Consider the following 21,354-nt stretch of genomic DNA (forward strand, 5'->3'; position numbering starts at 1 on the left):
CTAGAAATCCCTGTTTTTAACCTAAAATATCGCTTATTTTCATAGAAATCCCTGTTTTTCCCCTTAAATATCGCTTATTTTCATAGAAATCCCTGTTTTTAACCTAAAATATCGCTTATTTTCATAGAAATCCCTGTTTTTAACCTCAAATATCGCTTATTTTCATAGAAATCCCTGTTTTTAACCTAAAATATAGCTTATTTTCATAGAAATCCCTGTTTTTAACCTAAAATATCGCTTATTTTCATAGAAATCCCAGTTTTTATCCTCAAATATCGCTTATTTTCATAGAAATCCCTGTTTTTAACCTAAAATATCGCTTATTTCCATAGAAATCCCTGTTTTTAACCTAAAATATCGCTTATTTTCATAGAAATCCCTGTTTTTCCCCTTAATTATCGCTTATTTTCATAGAAATCCCTGTTTTTAACCTAAAATATCGCTTATTTTCCTAGAAATCCCTCTTTTTAACCTAAAATATCGCTTATTTTCATAGAAATCCCTGTTTTTAACCTAAAATATCGCTTATTTTCATAGAAATCCCTGTTTTTCCCCTTAAATATCGCTTATTTTCCTAGAAATCCCTGTTTTTAACCTAAAATATCGCTTATTTTCATAGAAATCCCTGTTTTTAACCTCAAATATCGCTTATTTCCATAGAAATCCCTGTTTTTAACCTCAAATATCGCTTATTTTCATAGAAATCCCTGTTTTTAACCTAAATTATCGCTTATTTCCATAGAAATCCGTGTTTTTCCCCTTAAATATCGCTTATTTTCATAGAAATCCTTGTTTTTAACCTAAAATATCACTTATTTTCATAGAAATCCCTGTTTTTCCCCTTAAATATCGCTTATTTTCATAGAAATCCTTGTTTTTAACCTAAAATATCACTTATTTTCATAGAAATCCCTGTTTTTAACCTAAAATATCGCTTATTTCCATAGAAATCCCTGTTTTTAACCTAAAATATCGCTTATTTTCATAGAAATCCCTGTTTTTAACCTAAAATATCGCTTATTTCCATAGAAATCCCTGTTTTTCCCCTTAAATATCGCTTATTTTCCTAGAAATCCCTCTTTTTAACCTAAAATATCGCTTATTTTCATAGAAATCCCTGTTTTTCCCCTCAAATATCGCTTATTTTCATAGAAATCCCTGTTTTTAACCTAAAATATCACTTATTTTCATAGAAATCCCTGTTTTTAACCTAAAATATCGCTTATTTTCATAGAAATCCCTGTTTTTAACCTAAAATATCGCTTATTTCCATAGAAATCCCTGTTTTTCCCCTTAAATATCGCTTATTTTCATAGAAATCCTTGTTTTTAACCTAAAATATCGCTTATTTTCATAGAAATCCCTGTTTTTCCCCTAAAATATCGCTTATTTTCATAGAAATCCCAGTTTTTATCCTCAAATATCGCTTATTTTCATAGAAATCCCAGTTTTTCCCCTTAAATATCGCTTATTTTCATAGAAATCCCTGTTTTTAACCTCAAATATCGCTTCTTTTCATAGAAATCCCTGTTTTTCCCCTTAAATATCGCTTATTTTCATAGAAATCCCTGTTTTTCCCCTTAAATATCGCTTATTTTCATAGAAATCCCTGTTTTTCCCCTAAAATATCGCTTATTTCCATAGAAATCCCTGTTTTTAACCTAAAATATCGCTTATTTTCATAGAAATCCCTGTTTTTCCCCTTAAATATCGCTTATTTTCATAGAAATCCCTGTTTTTATCATCTAAATATCGCTTATTTTCCTAGAAATCCCTGTTTTTAACCTAAAATATCGCTTATTTTCATAGAAATCCCTGTTTTTCCCCTTAAATATCGCTTATTTTCATAGAAATCCCTGTTTTTAACCTAAAATATCGCTTATTTTCCTAGAAATCCCTGTTTTTAACCTCAAATATCGCTTATTTTCATAGAAATCCCTGTTTTTCCCCTTAAATATCGCTTATTTTCCTAGAAATCCCTGTTTTTAACCTAAAATATCGCTTATTTTCCTAGAAATCCCTGTTTTTAACCTCAAATATCGCTTATTTTCATAGAAATCCCTGTTTTTCCCCTCAAATATCGCTTATTTTCCTAGAAATCCCTGTTTTTAACCTCAAATATCGCTTATTTTCATAGAAATCCCTGTTTTTCCCCTTAAATATCGCTTATTTTCATAGAAATCCCTGTTTTTAACCTAAAATATCGCTTATTTTCATAGAAATCCCTGTTTTTAACCAAAAATATAGCTTATTTTCATAGAAATCCCAGTTTTTATCCTCAAATATCGCTTATTTTCATAGAAATCCCTGTTTTTCCCCTTAAATATCGCTTATTTTCATAGAAATCCCTGTTTTTAACCTCAAATATCGCTTATTTCCATAGAAATCCCTGTTTTTAACCTCAAATATCGCTTATTTTCATAGAAATCCCTGTTTTTAACCAAAAATATAGCTTATTTTCATAGAAATCCCTGTTTTTAACCTAAAATATCGCTTATTTTCATAGAAATCCCAGTTTTTATCCTCAAATATCGCTTATTTTCATAGAAATCCCTGTTTTTCCCCTTAAATATCGCTTATTTTCATAGAAATCCCTGTTTTTAACCTAAAATATCGCTTATTTCCATAGAAATCCCTGTTTTTAACCTAAAATATCACTTATTTTCATAGAAATCCCTGTTTTTAACCTAAAATATCGCTTATTTTCATAGAAATCCCTGTTTTTAACCTAAAATATCGCTTATTTCCATAGAAATCCCAGTTTTTAACCTAAGATATCACTTATTTTCATAGAAATCCCTGTTTTGAACCTGAAATATCGCTTATTTTCATAGAAATCCCTGTTTTTAACCTAAAATATCGCTTATTTTCCTAGAAATCCCTGTTTTTAACCTCAAATATCGCTTATTTTCATAGAAATCCCTGTTTTTCCCCTTAAATATCGCTTATTTTCCTAGAAATCCCTGTTTTTAACCTAAAATATCGCTTATTTTCCTAGAAATCCCAGTTTTTAACCTCAAATATCGCTTATTTTCATAGAAATCCCTGTTTTTCCCCTTAAATATCGCTTATTTTCCTAGAAATCCCTGTTTTTAACCTCAAATATCGCTTATTTTCATAGAAATCCCTGTTTTTCCCATTAAATATCGCTTATTTTCATAGAAATCCCTGTTTTTAACCTAAAATATCGCTTATTTTCATAGAAATCCCTGTTTTTAACCTCAAATATCGCTTATTTTCATAGAAATCCCTGTTTTTAACCAAAAATATAGCTTATTTTCATAGAAATCCCTGTTTTTAACCTAAAATATCGCTTATTTTCATAGAAATCCCAGTTTTTATCCTCAAATATCGCTTATTTTCATAGAAATCCCTGTTTTTCCCCTTAAATATCGCTTATTTTCATAGAAATCCCTGTTTTTAACCTCAAATATCGCTTATTTCCATAGAAATCCCTGTTTTTAACCTCAAATATCGCTTATTTTCATAGAAATCCCTGTTTTTAACCAAAAATATAGCTTATTTTCATAGAAATCCCTGTTTTTAACCTAAAATATCGCTTATTTTCATAGAAATCCCAGTTTTTATCCTCAAATATCGCTTATTTTCATAGAAATCCCTGTTTTTCCCCTTAAATATCGCTTATTTTCATAGAAATCCCTGTTTTTAACCTAAAATATCACTTATTTTCATAGAAATCCCTGTTTTTAACCTAAAATATCGCTTATTTTCATAGAAATCCCTGTTTTTAACCTAAAATATCGCTTATTTCCATAGAAATCCCAGTTTTTAACCTAAGATATCACTTATTTTCATAGAAATCCCTGTTTTTCCCCTTAAATATCGCTTATTTTCATAGAAATCCCTGTTTTTAACCTCAAATATCGCTTATTTTCATAGAAATCCCTGTTTTTAACCTAAAATATCACTTATTTTCATAGAAATCCCTGTTTTTAACCTCAAATATCGCTTATTTTCCTAGAAATCCCTGTTTTTCCCCTTAAATATCGCTTATTTTCATAGAAATCCCAGTTTTTCCTCAAATATTGCTTATTTTCATAGAAATCCCTGTTTTTAACCTAAAATATCGCTTATTTTCATAGAAATCCCAGTTTTTATCCTCAAATATCGCTTATTTTCATAGAAATCCCAGTTTTTCCCCTTAAATATCGCTTATTTTCATAGAAATCCCTGTTTTTAACCAAAAATATAGCTTATTTTCATAGAAATCCCAGTTTTTATCCTCAAATATCGCTTATTTTCATAGAAATCCCTGTTTTTCCCCTTAAATATCGCTTATTTTCATAGAAATCCCTGTTTTTCCCCTAAAATATCGCTTATTTCCATAGAAATCCCTGTTTTTAACCTAAAATATCGCTTATTTTCATAGAAATCCCTGTTTTTCCCCTTAAATATCGCTTATTTTCATAGAAATCCCTGTTTTTATCATCTAAATATCGCTTATTTTCCTAGAAATCCCTGTTTTTAACCTAAAATATCGCTTATTTTCATAGAAATCCCTGTTTTTCCCCTTAAATATCGCTTATTTTCATAGAAATCCCTGTTTTTAACCTAAAATATCGCTTATTTTCATAGAAATCCCTGTTTTTAACCTCAAATATCGCTTATTTTCATAGAAATCCCTGTTTTTAACCTAAAATATAGCTTATTTTCATAGAAATCCCTGTTTTTAACCTAAAATATCGCTTATTTTCATAGAAATCCCAGTTTTTATCCTCAAATATCGCTTATTTTCATAGAAATCCCTGTTTTTAACCTAAAATATCGCTTATTTCCATAGAAATCCCTGTTTTTAACCTAAAATATCGCTTATTTTCATAGAAATCCCTGTTTTTCCCCTTAATTATCGCTTATTTTCATAGAAATCCCTGTTTTTAACCTAAAATATCGCTTATTTTCCTAGAAATCCCTCTTTTTAACCTAAAATATCGCTTATTTTCATAGAAATCCCTGTTTTTAACCTAAAATATCGCTTATTTTCATAGAAATCCCTGTTTTTCCCCTTAAATATCGCTTATTTTCCTAGAAATCCCTGTTTTTAACCTAAAATATCGCTTATTTTCATAGAAATCCCTGTTTTTAACCTCAAATATCGCTTATTTCCATAGAAATCCCTGTTTTTAACCTCAAATATCGCTTATTTTCATAGAAATCCCTGTTTTTAACCTAAATTATCGCTTATTTCCATAGAAATCCGTGTTTTTCCCCTTAAATATCGCTTATTTTCATAGAAATCCTTGTTTTTAACCTAAAATATCACTTATTTTCATAGAAATCCCTGTTTTTCCCCTTAAATATCGCTTATTTTCATAGAAATCCTTGTTTTTAACCTAAAATATCACTTATTTTCATAGAAATCCCTGTTTTTAACCTAAAATATCGCTTATTTCCATAGAAATCCCTGTTTTTAACCTAAAATATCGCTTATTTTCATAGAAATCCCTGTTTTTAACCTAAAATATCGCTTATTTCCATAGAAATCCCTGTTTTTCCCCTTAAATATCGCTTATTTTCCTAGAAATCCCTCTTTTTAACCTAAAATATCGCTTATTTTCATAGAAATCCCTGTTTTTCCCCTCAAATATCGCTTATTTTCATAGAAATCCCTGTTTTTAACCTAAAATATCACTTATTTTCATAGAAATCCCTGTTTTTAACCTAAAATATCGCTTATTTTCATAGAAATCCCTGTTTTTAACCTAAAATATCGCTTATTTCCATAGAAATCCCTGTTTTTCCCCTTAAATATCGCTTATTTTCATAGAAATCCTTGTTTTTAACCTAAAATATCGCTTATTTTCATAGAAATCCCTGTTTTTCCCCTAAAATATCGCTTATTTTCATAGAAATCCCAGTTTTTATCCTCAAATATCGCTTATTTTCATAGAAATCCCAGTTTTTCCCCTTAAATATCGCTTATTTTCATAGAAATCCCTGTTTTTAACCTCAAATATCGCTTCTTTTCATAGAAATCCCTGTTTTTCCCCTTAAATATCGCTTATTTTCATAGAAATCCCTGTTTTTCCCCTTAAATATCGCTTATTTTCATAGAAATCCCTGTTTTTCCCCTAAAATATCGCTTATTTCCATAGAAATCCCTGTTTTTAACCTAAAATATCGCTTATTTTCATAGAAATCCCTGTTTTTCCCCTTAAATATCGCTTATTTTCATAGAAATCCCTGTTTTTATCATCTAAATATCGCTTATTTTCCTAGAAATCCCTGTTTTTAACCTAAAATATCGCTTATTTTCATAGAAATCCCTGTTTTTCCCCTTAAATATCGCTTATTTTCATAGAAATCCCTGTTTTTAACCTAAAATATCGCTTATTTTCCTAGAAATCCCTGTTTTTAACCTCAAATATCGCTTATTTTCATAGAAATCCCTGTTTTTCCCCTTAAATATCGCTTATTTTCCTAGAAATCCCTGTTTTTAACCTAAAATATCGCTTATTTTCCTAGAAATCCCTGTTTTTAACCTCAAATATCGCTTATTTTCATAGAAATCCCTGTTTTTCCCCTTAAATATCGCTTATTTTCCTAGAAATCCCTGTTTTTAACCTCAAATATCGCTTATTTTCATAGAAATCCCTGTTTTTCCCCTTAAATATCGCTTATTTTCATAGAAATCCCTGTTTTTAACCTAAAATATCGCTTATTTTCCTAGAAATCCCTGTTTTTAACCTCAAATATCGCTTATTTTCATAGAAATCCCTGTTTTTAACCAAAAATATAGCTTATTTTCATAGAAATCCCAGTTTTTATCCTCAAATATCGCTTATTTTCATAGAAATCCCTGTTTTTCCCCTTAAATATCGCTTATTTTCATAGAAATCCCTGTTTTTAACCTCAAATATCGCTTATTTCCATAGAAATCCCTGTTTTTAACCTAAAATATCGCTTATTTTCATAGAAATCCCTGTTTTTAACCAAAAATATAGCTTATTTTCATAGAAATCCCTGTTTTTAACCTAAAATATCGCTTATTTTCATAGAAATCCCAGTTTTTATCCTCAAATATCGCTTATTTTCATAGAAATCCCTGTTTTTCCCCTTAAATATCGCTTATTTTCATAGAAATCCCTGTTTTTAACCTAAAATATCGCTTATTTCCATAGAAATCCCTGTTTTTAACCTAAAATATCACTTATTTTCATAGAAATCCCTGTTTTTAACCTAAAATATCGCTTATTTTCATAGAAATCCCTGTTTTTAACCTAAAATATCGCTTATTTCCATAGAAATCCCAGTTTTTAACCTAAGATATCACTTATTTTCATAGAAATCCCTGTTTTGAACCTGAAATATCGCTTATTTTCATAGAAATCCCTGTTTTTAACCTAAAATATCGCTTATTTTCCTAGAAATCCCTGTTTTTAACCTCAAATATCGCTTATTTTCATAGAAATCCCTGTTTTTCCCCTTAAATATCGCTTATTTTCCTAGAAATCCCTGTTTTTAACCTAAAATATCGCTTATTTTCCTAGAAATCCCAGTTTTTAACCTCAAATATCGCTTATTTTCATAGAAATCCCTGTTTTTCCCCTTAAATATCGCTTATTTTCCTAGAAATCCCTGTTTTTAACCTCAAATATCGCTTATTTTCATAGAAATCCCTGTTTTTCCCATTAAATATCGCTTATTTTCCTAGAAATCCCTGTTTTTAACCTAAAATATCGCTTATTTTCATAGAAATCCCTGTTTTTAACCTCAAATATCGCTTATTTTCATAGAAATCCCTGTTTTTAACCAAAAATATAGCTTATTTTCATAGAAATCCCTGTTTTTAACCTAAAATATCGCTTATTTTCATAGAAATCCCAGTTTTTATCCTCAAATATCGCTTATTTTCATAGAAATCCCTGTTTTTCCCCTTAAATATCGCTTATTTTCATAGAAATCCCTGTTTTTAACCTCAAATATCGCTTATTTCCATAGAAATCCCTGTTTTTAACCTCAAATATCGCTTATTTTCATAGAAATCCCTGTTTTTAACCAAAAATATAGCTTATTTTCATAGAAATCCCTGTTTTTAACCTAAAATATCGCTTATTTTCATAGAAATCCCAGTTTTTATCCTCAAATATCGCTTATTTTCATAGAAATCCCTGTTTTTCCCCTTAAATATCGCTTATTTTCATAGAAATCCCTGTTTTTAACCTAAAATATCACTTATTTTCATAGAAATCCCTGTTTTTAACCTAAAATATCGCTTATTTTCATAGAAATCCCTGTTTTTAACCTAAAATATCGCTTATTTCCATAGAAATCCCAGTTTTTAACCTAAGATATCACTTATTTTCATAGAAATCCCTGTTTTTCCCCTTAAATATCGCTTATTTTCATAGAAATCCCTGTTTTTAACCTCAAATATCGCTTATTTTCATAGAAATCCCTGTTTTTAACCTAAAATATCACTTATTTTCATAGAAATCCCTGTTTTTTACCTCAAATATCGCTTATTTTCCTAGAAATCCCTGTTTTTCCCCTTAAATATCGCTTATTTTCATAGAAATCCCTGTTTTTAACCTAAAATATCGCTTATTTTCATAGAAATCCCTGTTTTTCCCCTTAAATATCGCTTATTTTCCTAGAAATCCCTCTTTTTAACCTCAAATATCGCTTATTTTCATAGAAATCCCTGTTTTTAACCTAAAATATCGCTTATTTTCCTAGAAATCCCAGTTTTTAACCTCAAATATTGCTTATTTTCATAGAAATCCCTGTTTTTAACCTAAAATATCACTTATTTTCATAGAAATCCCTGTTTTTCCCTTTAAATATCGCTTATTTTCATAGAAATCCCTGTTTTTCCCCTTAAATATCGCTTATTTTCATAGAAATCCCTGTTTTTAACCTAAAATATTGCTTATTTTCATAGAAATCCCTGTTTTTCCCCTTAAATATCGCTTATTTTCATAGAAATCCCTGTTTTTAACCTAAAATATCGCTTATTTTCATAGAAATCCCTGTTTTTAACCTAAAATATCACTTATTTTCATAGAAATCCCTGTTTTTAACCTAAGATATCGCTTATTTTCATAGAAATCCCTGTTTTTCCCCTTAAATATCGCTTATTTTCATAGAAATCCCTGTTTTTAACCTAAGATATCGCTTATTTTCATAGAAATCCCTGTTTTTAACCTAAAATATCGCTTATTTTCATAGAAATCCCTGTTTTTTTTACCTAAAATATCACTTATTTTCATAGAAATCCCTGTTTTTAACCTAAAATATCGCTTATTTTCCTAGAAATCCCTGTTTTTAACCTAAAATATCGCTTATTTTCATAGAAATCCCTGTTTTTAACCTAAAATATCGCTTATTTTCATAGAAATCCCTGTTTTTCCCCTTAATTATCGCTTATTTTCCTAGAAATCCCTGTTTTTAACCTCAAATATCGCTTATTTTCATAGAAATCCCTGTTTTTCCCCTTAAATATCACTTGTTTTCATAGAAATCCCTGTTTTTAACCTCAAATATCGCTTATTTTCCTAGAAATCCCAGTTTTTCCCCTTAAATATCGCTTATTTTCCTAGAAATCCCTGTTTTTAACCTAAGATATCGCTTATTTTCATAGAAATCCCTGTTTTTAACCTAAAATATCGCTTATTTTCATAGAAATCCCAGTTTTTATCCTCAAATATCGCTTATTTTCATAGAAATCCCTGTTTTTCCCCTTAAATATCGCTTATTTTCATAGAAATCCCTGTTTTTAACCTCAAATATCGCTTATTTCCATAGAAATCCCTGTTTTTAACCTCAAATATCGCTTATTTTCATAGAAATCCCTGTTTTTAACCTCAAATATCGCTTATTTCCATAGAAATCCCTGTTTTTCCCCTTAAATATCGCTTATTTTCCTAGAAATCCCTCTTTTTAACCTAAAATATCGCTTATTTTCATAGAAATCCATGTTTTTAACCTAAAATATCGCTTATTTCCATAGAAATCCCTGTTTTTAACCTCAAATATCGCTTATTTTCATAGAAATCCCTGTTTTTAACCTAAAATATCACTTATTTTCATAGAAATCCCTGTTTTTAACCTCAAATATCGCTTATTTTCATAGAAATCCCTGCTTTTAACCTAAAATATCGCTTATTTCCATAGAAATCCCTGTTTTTCCCCTTAAATATCGCTTATTTTCATAGAAATCCTTGTTTTTAACCTAAAATATCGCTTATTTTCATAGAAATCCCTGTTTTTAACCTAAAATATCGCTTATTTTCATAGAAATCCCAGTTTTTATCCTCAAATATCGCTTATTTTCATAGAAATCCCTGTTTTTAACCTTAAATATCGCTTATTTTCATAGAAATCCCTGTTTTTAACCTAAAATATCGCTTATTTCCATAGAAATCCCTGTTTTTAACCTAAAATATCGCTTATTTTCATAGAAATCCCAGTTTTTATCCTCAAATATCGCTTATTTTCATAGAAATCCCAGTTTTTCCCCTTAAATATCGCTTATTTTCATAGAAATCCCTGTTTTTAACCTCAAATATCGCTTCTTTTCATAGAAATCCCTGTTTTTCCCCTTAAATATCGCTTATTTTCATAGAAATCCCTGTTTTTAACCTAAAATATCGCTTATTTTCATAGAAATCCCTGTTTTTAACCTAAAATATCGCTTATTTTCATAGAAATCCCTGTTTTTAACCTAAGATATCGCTTATTTTCATAGAAATCCCTGTTTTTATCATCTAAATATCGCTTATTTTCATAGAAATCCCTGTTTTTAACCTAAGATATCGCTTATTTTCATAGAAATCCCTGTTTTTAACCTAAAATATCGCTTATTTTCATAGAAATCCCTGTTTTTTTTACCTAAAATATCACTTATTTTCATAGAAATCCCTGTTTTTAACCTAAAATATCGCTTATTTTCCTAGAAATCCCTGTTTTTAACCTAAAATATCGCTTATTTTCATAGAAATCCCTGTTTTTAACCTAAAATATCGCTTATTTTCATAGAAATCCCTGTTTTTCCCCTTAATTATCGCTTATTTTCCTAGAAATCCCTGTTTTTAACCTCAAATATCGCTTATTTTCATAGAAATCCCTGTTTTTCCCCTTAAATATCACTTGTTTTCATAGAAATCCCTGTTTTTAACCTCAAATATCGCTTATTTTCATAGAAATCCCTGTTTTTCCCCTTAAATATCGCTTATTTTCCTAGAAATCCCTGTTTTTAACCTGAAATATCGCTTATTTTCATAGAAATCCCTGTTTTTAACCTAAGATATCACTTATTTCCATAGAAATCCCAGTTTTTAACCTAAAATATCGCTTATTTTCATAGAAATCCCTGTTTTTAACCTAAAATATCGCTTATTTTCATAGAAATCCCAGTTTTTATCCTCAAATATCGCTTATTTTCATAGAAATCCCTGTTTTTCCCCTTAAATATCGCTTATTTTCATAGAAATCCCTGTTTTTAACCTCAAATATCGCTTATTTCCATAGAAATCCCTGTTTTTAACCTGAAATATCGCTTATTTTCATAGAAATCCCTGTTTTTAACCTCAAATATCGCTTATTTCCATAGAAATCCCTGTTTTTCCCCTTAAATATCGCTTATTTTCCTAGAAATCCCTCTTTTTAACCTAAAATATCGCTTATTTTCATAGAAATCCATGTTTTTAACCTAAAATATCGCTTATTTCCATAGAAATCCCTGTTTTTAACCTCAAATATCGCTTATTTTCATAGAAATCCCTGTTTTTAACCTAAAATATCACTTATTTTCATAGAAATCCCTGTTTTTAACCTCAAATATCGCTTATTTTCATAGAAATCCCTGTTTTTAACCTAAAATATCGCTTATTTCCATAGAAATCCCTGTTTTTCCCCTTAAATATCGCTTATTTTCATAGAAATCCTTGTTTTTAACCTAAAATATCGCTTATTTTCATAGAAATCCCTGTTTTTAACCTAAAATATCGCTTATTTTCATAGAAATCCCAGTTTTTATCCTCAAATATCGCTTATTTTCATAGAAATCCCTGTTTTTAACCTTAAATATCGCTTATTTTCATAGAAATCCCTGTTTTTAACCTAAAATATCGCTTATTTCCATAGAAATCCCTGTTTTTAACCTAAAATATCGCTTATTTTCATAGAAATCCCAGTTTTTATCCTCAAATATCGCTTATTTTCATAGAAATCCCAGTTTTTCCCCTTAAATATCGCTTATTTTCATAGAAATCCCTGTTTTTAACCTCAAATATCGCTTCTTTTCATAGAAATCCCTGTTTTTCCCCTTAAATATCGCTTATTTTCATAGAAATCCCTGTTTTTAACCTAAAATATCACTTATTTTCATAGAAATCCCTGTTTTTAACCTAAAATATCGCTTATTTTCCTAGAAATCCCTGTTTTTCCCCTTAAATATCGCTTATTTTCATAGAAATCCCTGTTTTTATCATCTAAATATCGCTTATTTTCCTAGAAATCCCTGTTTTTATCATCTAAATATCGCTTATTTTCCTAGAAATCCCTGTTTTTAACCTAAAATATCGCTTATTTTCATAGAAATCCCTGTTTTTCCCCTTAAATATCGCTTATTTTCATAGAAATCCCTGTTTTTAACCTAAAATATCGCTTATTTCCATAGAAATCCCTGTTTTTCCCCTTAAATATCGCTTATTTTCATAGAAATCCTTGTTTTTAACCTAAAATATCGCTTATTTTCATAGAAATCCCTGTTTTTAACCTAAAATATCGCTTATTTTCATAGAAATCCCAGTTTTTATCCTCAAATATCGCTTATTTTCATAGAAATCCCTGTTTTTAACCTTAAATATCGCTTATTTTCATAGAAATCCTTGTTTTTAACCTAAAATATCGCTTATTTTCATAGAAATCCCTGTTTTTAACCTAAAATATCGCTTATTTTCATAGAAATCCCAGTTTTTATCCTCAAATATCGCTTATTTTCATAGAAATCCCTGTTTTTAACCTAAAATATCGCTTATTTTCATAGAAATCCCTGTTTTTCCCCTTAAATATCGCTTATTTTCATAGAAATCCCTGTTTTTAACCTAAAATATCGCTTATTTTCATAGAAATCCCTGTTTTTAACCTCAAATATCGCTTATTTCCATAGAAATCCCTGTTTTTAACCTCAAATATCGCTTATTTTCATAGAAATCCCTGTTTTTAACCTAAATTATCGCTTATTTCCATAGAAATCCGTGTTTTTCCCCTTAAATATCGCTTATTTTCATAGAAATCCTTGTTTTTAACCTAAGATATCACTTATTTTCATAGAAATCCCTGTTTTTCCCCTTAAATATCGCTTATTTTCATAGAAATCCTTGTTTTTAACCTAAAATATCACTTATTTTCATAGAAATCCCTGTTTTTAACCTAAAATATCGCTTATTTCCATAGAAATCCCTGTTTTTAACCTAAAATATCGCTTATTTTCATAGAAATCCCTGTTTTTCCCCTTAAATATCGCTTATTTTCCTAGAAATCCCTGTTTTTCCCCTTAAATATCGCTTATTTTCCTAGAAATCCCTCTTTTTAACCTAAAATATCGCTTATTTTCATAGAAATCCCTGTTTTTCCCCTCAAATATCGCTTATTTTCATAGAAATCCCTGTTTTTAACCTAAAATATCACTTATTTTCATAGAAATCCCTGTTTTTAACCTAAAATATCGCTTATTTTCATAGAAATCCCTGTTTTTAACCTAAAATATCGCTTATTTCCATAGAAATCCCTGTTTTTCCCCTGAAATATCGCTTATTTTCATAGAAATCCTTGTTTTTAACCTAAAATATCGCTTATTTTCCTAGAAATCCCTGTTTTTAACCTAAAATATCGCTTATTTTCATAGAAATCCCAGTTTTTATCCTCAAATATCGCTTATTTTCATAGAAATCCCAGTTTTTCCCCTTAAATATCGCTTATTTTCATAGAAATCCCTGTTTTTAACCTCAAATATCGCTTCTTTTCATAGAAATCCCTGTTTTTCCCCTTAAATATCGCTTATTTTCATAGAAATCCCTGTTTTTCCCCTTAAATATCGCTTATTTTCATAGAAATCCCTGTTTTTCCCCTAAAATATCGCTTATTTCCATAGAAATCCCTGTTTTTAACCTCAAATATCGCTTATTTTCATAGAAATCCCTGTTTTTCCCCTTAAATATCGCTTATTTTCATAGAAATCCCTGTTTTTATCATCTAAATATCGCTTATTTTCCTAGAAATCCCTGTTTTTAACCTAAAATATCGCTTATTTTCATAGAAATCCCTGTTTTTCCCCTTAAATATCGCTTATTTTCATAGAAATCCCTGTTTTTAACCTAAAATATCGCTTATTTTCCTAGAAATCCCTGTTTTTAACCTCAAATATCGCTTATTTTCATAGAAATCCCTGTTTTTCCCCTTAAATATCGCTTATTTTCCTAGAAATCCCTGTTTTTAACCTAAAATATCGCTTATTTTCCTAGAAATCCCTGTTTTTAACCTCAAATATCGCTTATTTTCATAGAAATCCCTGTTTTTCCCCTTAAATATCGCTTATTTTCCTAGAAATCCCTGTTTTTAACCTCAAATATCGCTTATTTTCATAGAAATCCCTGTTTTTCCCATTAAATATCGCTTATTTTCATAGAAATCCCTGTTTTTAACCTAAAATATCGCTTATTTTCATAGAAATCCCTGTTTTTAACCTAAAATATCGCTTATTTTCATAGAAATCCCTGTTTTTAACCTAAGATATCGCTTATTTTCATAGAAATCCCTGTTTTTAACCTCAAATATCGCTTCTTTTCATAGAAATCCCTGTTTTTCCCCTTAAATATCGCTTATTTTCATAGAAATCCCTGTTTTTAACCTCAAATATCGCTTATTTCCATAGAAATCCCTGTTTTTAACCTCAAATATCGCTTATTTTCATAGAAATCCCTGTTTTTAACCAAAAATATAGCTTATTTTCATAGAAATCCCTGTTTTTAACCTAAAATATCGCTTATTTTCATAGAAATCCCAGTTTTTATCCTCAAATATCGCTTATTTTCATAGAAATCCCTGTTTTTCCCCTTAAATATCGCTTATTTTCATAGAAATCCCTGTTTTTAACCTAAAATATCGCTTATTTCCATAGAAATCCCTGTTTTTAACCTAAAATATCACTTATTTTCATAGAAATCCCTGTTTTTAACCTAAAATATCGCTTATTTTCATAGAAATCCCTGTTTTTAACCTAAAATATCGCTTATTTCCATAGAAATCCCAGTTTTTAACCTAAGATATCACTTATTTTCCTAGAAATCCCTGTTTTGAACCTGAAATATCGCTTATTTTCATAGAAATCCCTGTTTTTAACCTCAAATATCGCTTATTTTCATAGAAATCCCTGTTTTTAACCTAAAATATCACTTATTTTCCTAGAAATCCCTGTTTTTAACCTCAAATATCGCTTATTTTCCTAGAAATCCCTGTTTTTCCCCTTAAATATCGCTTATTTTCATAGAAATCCCTGTTTTTCCCCTTAAATATCGCTTATTTTCATAGAAATCCCTGTTTTTAACCTCAAATATCGCTTATTTTCCTAGAAATCCCTGTTTTTAACCTCAAATATCGCTTATTTTCATAGAAATCCCTGTTTTTCCCCTTAAATATCGCTTATTTTCCTAGAAATCCCTGTTTTTAACCTCAAATATTGCTTATTTTCATAGAAATCCCTGTTTTTAACCTAAAATATCGCTTATTTTCATAGAAATCCCTGTTTTTAACCTAAAATATCGCTTATTTTCATAGAAATCCCTGTTTTTCCCCTTAAATATCGCTTATTTTCATAGAAATCCCTGTTTTTAACCTAAAATATTGCTTATTTTCATAGAAATCCCTGTTTTTCCCCTTAAATATTGCTTATTTTCATAGAAATCCCTGTTTTTAACCTAAAATATCGCTTATTTTCATAGAAATCCCTGTTTTTAACCTAAAATATCACTTATTTTCATAGAAATCCCTGTTTTTAACCTAAGATATCGCTTATTTTCATAGAAATCCCTGTTTTTCCCCTTAAATATCGCTTATTTTCATAGAAATCCCTGTTTTTAACCAAAGATATCGCTTATTTTCGTAGAAATCCCTGTTTTTAACCTAAAATATCGCTTATTTTCATAGAAATCCCTGTTTTTTTTAACCTAAAATATCACTTATTTTCATAGAAATCCCTGTTTTTAACCTAAAATATCGCTTATTTTCCTAGAAATCCCTGTTTTTAACCTAAAATATCGCTTATTTTCATAGAAATCCCTGTTTTTAACCTAAAATATCGCTTATTTTCATAGAAATCCCTGTTTTTCCCCTTAATTATCACTTATTTTCCTAGAAATCCCTGTTTTTAACCTCAAATATCGCTTATTTTCATAGAAATCCCTGTTTTTCCCCTTAAATATCACTTGTTTTCATAGAAATCCCTGTTTTTAACCTCAAATATCGCTTATTTTCCTAGAAATCCCAGTTTTTCCCCTTAAATATCGCTTATTTTCATAGAAATCCCTGTTTTTAACCTAAAATATCGCTTATTTTCATAGAAATCCCAGTTTTTATCCTCAAATATCGCTTATTTTCATAGAAATCCCTGTTTTTCCCCTTAAATATCGCTTATTTTCATAGAAATCCCTGTTTTTAACCTAAAATATCGCTTATTTTCATAGAAATCCCTGTTTTTAACCTCAAATATCGCTTATTTCCATAGAAATCCCTGTTTTTCCCCTTAAATATCGCTTATTTTCCTAGAAATCCCTCTTTTTAACCTAAAATATCGCTTATTTTCATAGAAATCCCTGTTTTTAACCTAAAATATCGCTTATTTCCATAGAAATCCCTGTTTTTAACCTCAAATATCGCTTATTTTCCTAGAAATCCCTCTTTTTAACCTAAAATATCGCTTATTTTCATAGAAATCCCTGTTTTTAACCTAAAATATCGCTTATTTTCATAGAAATCCCTGTTTTTAACCTCAAATATCGCTTATTTCCATAGAAATCCCTGTTTTTCCCCTTAAATATCGCTTATTTTCATAGAAATCCTTGTTTTTAACCTAAAATATCGCTTATTTTCATAGAAATCCCTGTTTTTAACCTAAAATATCGCTTATTTTCATAGAAATCCCAGTTTTTATCCTCAAATATCGCTTATTTTCATAGAAATCCCTGTTTTTAACCTTAAATATCGCTTATTTTCATAGAAATCCCTGTTTTTCCCCTTAAATATCGCTTATTTTCATAGAAATCCCTGTTTTTAACCTCAAATATCGCTTCTTTTCATAGAAATCCCTGTTTTTCCCCTTAAATATCGCTTATTTTCATAGAAATCCCTGTTTTTCCCCTTAAATATCGCTTATTTTCATAGAAATCCCTGTTTTTAACCTAAAATATCGCTTATTTTCATAGAAATCCCTGTTTTTAACCTAAAATATCGCTTATTTTCATAGAAATCCCTGTTTTTCCCCTTAAATATCGCTTATTTTCATAGAAATCCCTGTTTTTAACCTTAAATATCGCTTATTTTCATAGAAATCCCTGTTTTTAACCTAAAATATCGCTTATTTTCATAGAAATCCCTGTTTTTCCCCTTAAATATCGCTTATTTCCATAGAAATCCCTGTTTTTAACCTAAAATATCGCTTATTTTCCTAGAAATCCCTGTATTTAACCTCAAATATCGCTTATTTTCATAGAAATCCCTGTTTTTCCCCTTAAATATCGCTTATTTTCCTAGAAATCCCTGTTTTTAACCTAAAATATCGCTTATTTTCCTAGAAATCCCTGTTTTTAACCTCAAATATCGCTTATTTTCATAGAAATCCCTGTTTTTCCCCTTAAATATCGCTTATTTTCATAGAAATCCCTGTTTTTAACCTCAAATATCGCTTATTTTCATAGAAATCCCTGTTTTTCCCATTAAATATCGCTTATTTTCATAGAAATCCCTGTTTTTAACCTAAAATATCGCTTATTTTCATAGAAATCCCTGTTTTTAACCTAAAATATCGCTTATTTCCTTAGAAATCCCTGTTTTTCCCCTTAAATATCGCTTATTTTCATAGAAATCCTTGTTTTTAACCTAAAATATCACTTATTTTCATAGAAATCCCTGTTTTTCCCCTTAAATATCGCTTATTTTCATAGAAATCCCTGTTTTTAACCTAAAATATCGCTTATTTCCATAGAAATCCCTGTTTTTCCCCTTAAATATCGCTTATTTTCATAGAAATCCTTGTTTTTAACCTAAAATATCACTTATTTTCATAGAAATCCCTGTTTTTAACCTAAAATATCGCTTATTTTCATAGAAATCCCTGTTTTTCCCCTTAAATATCGCTTATTTTCCTAGAAATCCCTGTTTTTAACCTAAAATATTGCTTATTTTCATAGAAATCCCTGTTTTTCCCCTTAAATATCGCTTGTTTTCATAGAAATCCCTGTTTTTAACCTAAAATATCGCTTATTTTCATAGAAATCCCAGTTTTTATCCTCAAATATCGCTTATTTTCATAGAAATCCCTGTTTTTAACCTAAAATATAGCTTATTTTCATAGAAATCCCTGTTTTTAACCTAAAATATCGCTTATTTTCATAGAAATCCCAGTTTTTATCCTCAAATATCGCTTATTTTCATAGAAATCCCTGTTTTTAACCTAAAATATCGCTTATTTCCATAGAAATCCCTGTTTTTAACCTAAAATATCGCTTATTTTCATAGAAATCCCTGTTTTTCCCCTTAATTATCGCTTATTTTCCTAGAAATCCCTGTTTTTAACCTAAAATATCGCTTATTTTCCTAGAAATCCCTGTTTTTCCCCTTAAATATCGCTTGTTTTCATAGAAATCCCTGTTTTTAACCTAAAATATCGCTTATTTTCATAGAAATCCCTGTTTTTAACCTCAAATATCGCTTATTTTCATAGAAATCCCTGTTTTTAACCTCAAATATCGCTTATTTTCATAGAAATCCCTGTTTTTATCCTCAAATATCGCTTATTTTCATAGAAATCCCTGTTTTTAACCTAAAATATCGCTTATTTTCATAGAAATCCCTGTTTTTTTTTACCTAAAATATCACTTATTTTCATAGAAATCCCTGTTTTTAACCTAAAATATCGCTTATTTTCATAGAAATCCCTGTTTTTAACCTCAAATATCGCTTATTTTCATAGAAATCCCTGTTTTTAACCTCAAATATCGCTTATTTTCATAGAAATCCCTGTTTTTAACCTAAATTATCGCTTATTTCCATAGAAATCCTGTTTTTCCCCTTAAATATCGCTTATTCTCATAGAAATCCCTGTTTTTAACCTAAAATATCACTTATTTTCATAGAAATCCCTGTTTTTCCCCTTAAATATCGCTTATTTTCATAGAAATCCCTGTTTTTAACCTAAAATATCGCTTATTTTCATAGAAATCCCTGTTTTTAACCTAAAATATCACTTATTTCCATAGAAATCCCTGTTTTTCCCCTTAAATATCGCTTATTTTCATAGAAATCCCTGTTTTTAACCTAAAATATCGCTTATTTTCATAGAAATCCCTGTTTTTAACATAAAATATCGCTTATTTTCCTAGAAATCCCTGTTTTTAACCTAAAATATCGCTTATTTTCATAGAAATCCCTGTTTTTCCCCTCAAATATCGCTTATTTTCATAGAAATCCCTGTTTTTAACCTAAAATATCGCTTATTTTCATAGAAATCCCTGTTTTTAACCTAAAATATCGCTTATTTTCATAGAAATCCCTGTTTTTAACCTAAAATATCGCTTATTTTCATAGAAATCCCTGTTTTTCCCCTTAAATATCGCTTATTTTCATAGAAATCCCTGTTTTTAACCTAAAATATCGCTTATTTTCATAGAAATCCCTGTTTTTAACCTAAAATATCGCTTATTTTCATAGAAATCCCTGTTTTTATCCTAAAATATCGCTTATTTTCATAGAAATCCCAGTTTTTCCCCTTAAATATCGCTTATTTTCATAGAAATCCCTGTTTTTAACCTCAAATATCGCTTATTTTCATAGAAATCCCTGTTTTTAACCTCAAATATCGCTTATTTTCATAGAAATCCCTGTTTTTCCCATTAAATATCGCTTATTTTCATAGAAATCCCTGTTTTTCCCCTAAAATATCGCTTATTTCCATAGAAATCCCTGTTTTTAACCTCAAATATCGCTTATTTTCATAGAAATCCCTGTTTTTCCCCTTAAATATCGCTTATTTTCATAGAAATCCCTGTTTTTATCATCTAAATATCGCTTATTTTCCTAGAAATCCCTGTTTTTAACCTAAAATATCGCTTATTTTCATAGAAATCCCTGTTTTTCCCCTTAAATATCGCTTATTTTCATAGAAATCCCTGTTTTTAACCTCAAATATCGCTTATTTTCATAGAAATCCCTGTTTTTAACCTCAAATATCGCTTATTTTCATAGAAATCCCTGTTTTTCCCCTTAAATATCGCTTATTTTCCTAGAAATCCCTGTTTTTAACCTAAAATATCGCTTATTTTCATAGAAATCCCTGTTTTTAACCTCAAATATCGCTTATTTTCATAGAAATCCCTGTTTTTCCCCTTAAATATCGCTTATTTTCCTAGAAATCCCTGTTTTTAACCTCAAATATCGCTTATTTTCATAGAAATCCCTGTTTTTCCCATTAAATATCGCTTATTTTCATAGAAATCCCTGTTTTTAACCTAAAATATCGCTTATTTTCATAGAAATCCCTGTTTTTAACCTCAAATATCGCTTATTTTCATAGAAATCCCTGTTTTTAACCAAAAATATAGCTTATTTTCATAGAAATCCCTGTTTTTAACCTAAAATATCGCTTATTTTCCTAGAAATCCCAGTTTTTATCCTCAAATATCGCTTATTTTCATAGAAATCCCTGTTTTTCCCCTTAAATATCGCTTATTTTCATAGAAATCCCTGTTTTTAACCTCAAATATCGCTTATTTCCATAGAAATCCCTGTTTTTAACCTCAAATATCGCTTATTTTCATAGAAATCCCTGTTTTTAACCAAAAATATAGCTTATTTTCATAGAAATCCCTGTTTTTAACCTAAAATATCGCTTATTTTCATAGAAATCCCAGTTTTTATCCTCAAATATCGCTTATTTTCATAGAAATCCCTGTTTTTCCCCTTAAATATCGCTTATTTTCATAGAAATCCCTGTTTTTAACCTAAAATATCGCTTATTTCCATAGAAATCCCTGTTTTTAACCTAAAATATCACTTATTTTCATAGAAATCCCTGTTTTTAACCTAAAATATCGCTTATTTTCATAGAAATCCCTGTTTTTA

At 29.1% G+C, this 21,354-nt stretch overlaps 1 long non-coding RNA gene across 44 annotated transcripts in view; it reads right to left on the minus strand.

Moving 5' to 3' along the window:
• Positions 1-21,354, minus strand: part of LOC128078239 (uncharacterized) — a 62,927-nt gene that overhangs the window by 17,356 nt on the left and 24,217 nt on the right. For 40 of the 44 annotated variants that reach the window (XR_008205424.1, XR_008205402.1, XR_008205400.1 and 37 more), the window contains exons 11-15: positions 17,459-17,581; positions 17,213-17,294; positions 9,906-10,356; positions 5,803-5,884; positions 1,334-1,415 (exon numbers count right to left, since the gene is read on the minus strand). This is a non-coding gene — a long non-coding RNA (uncharacterized LOC128078239). Of the gene's footprint in view, positions 1-349; positions 432-1,333; positions 1,416-4,818; positions 4,901-5,802; positions 5,885-9,905; positions 10,357-17,212; positions 17,295-17,382; positions 17,582-19,879; positions 19,962-21,354 lie in introns of those variants that run through there. The other 4 variants (XR_008205434.1, XR_008205431.1, XR_008205407.1 and 1 more) reach the window with 4 other exon arrangements.

Source organism: Tympanuchus pallidicinctus, unplaced genomic scaffold (genome assembly GCF_026119805.1).
Source record: "Tympanuchus pallidicinctus isolate F22 unplaced genomic scaffold, pur_lepc_1.0 scaffold160, whole genome shotgun sequence".
Taxonomy (NCBI): domain Eukaryota; kingdom Metazoa; phylum Chordata; class Aves; order Galliformes; family Phasianidae; genus Tympanuchus; species Tympanuchus pallidicinctus.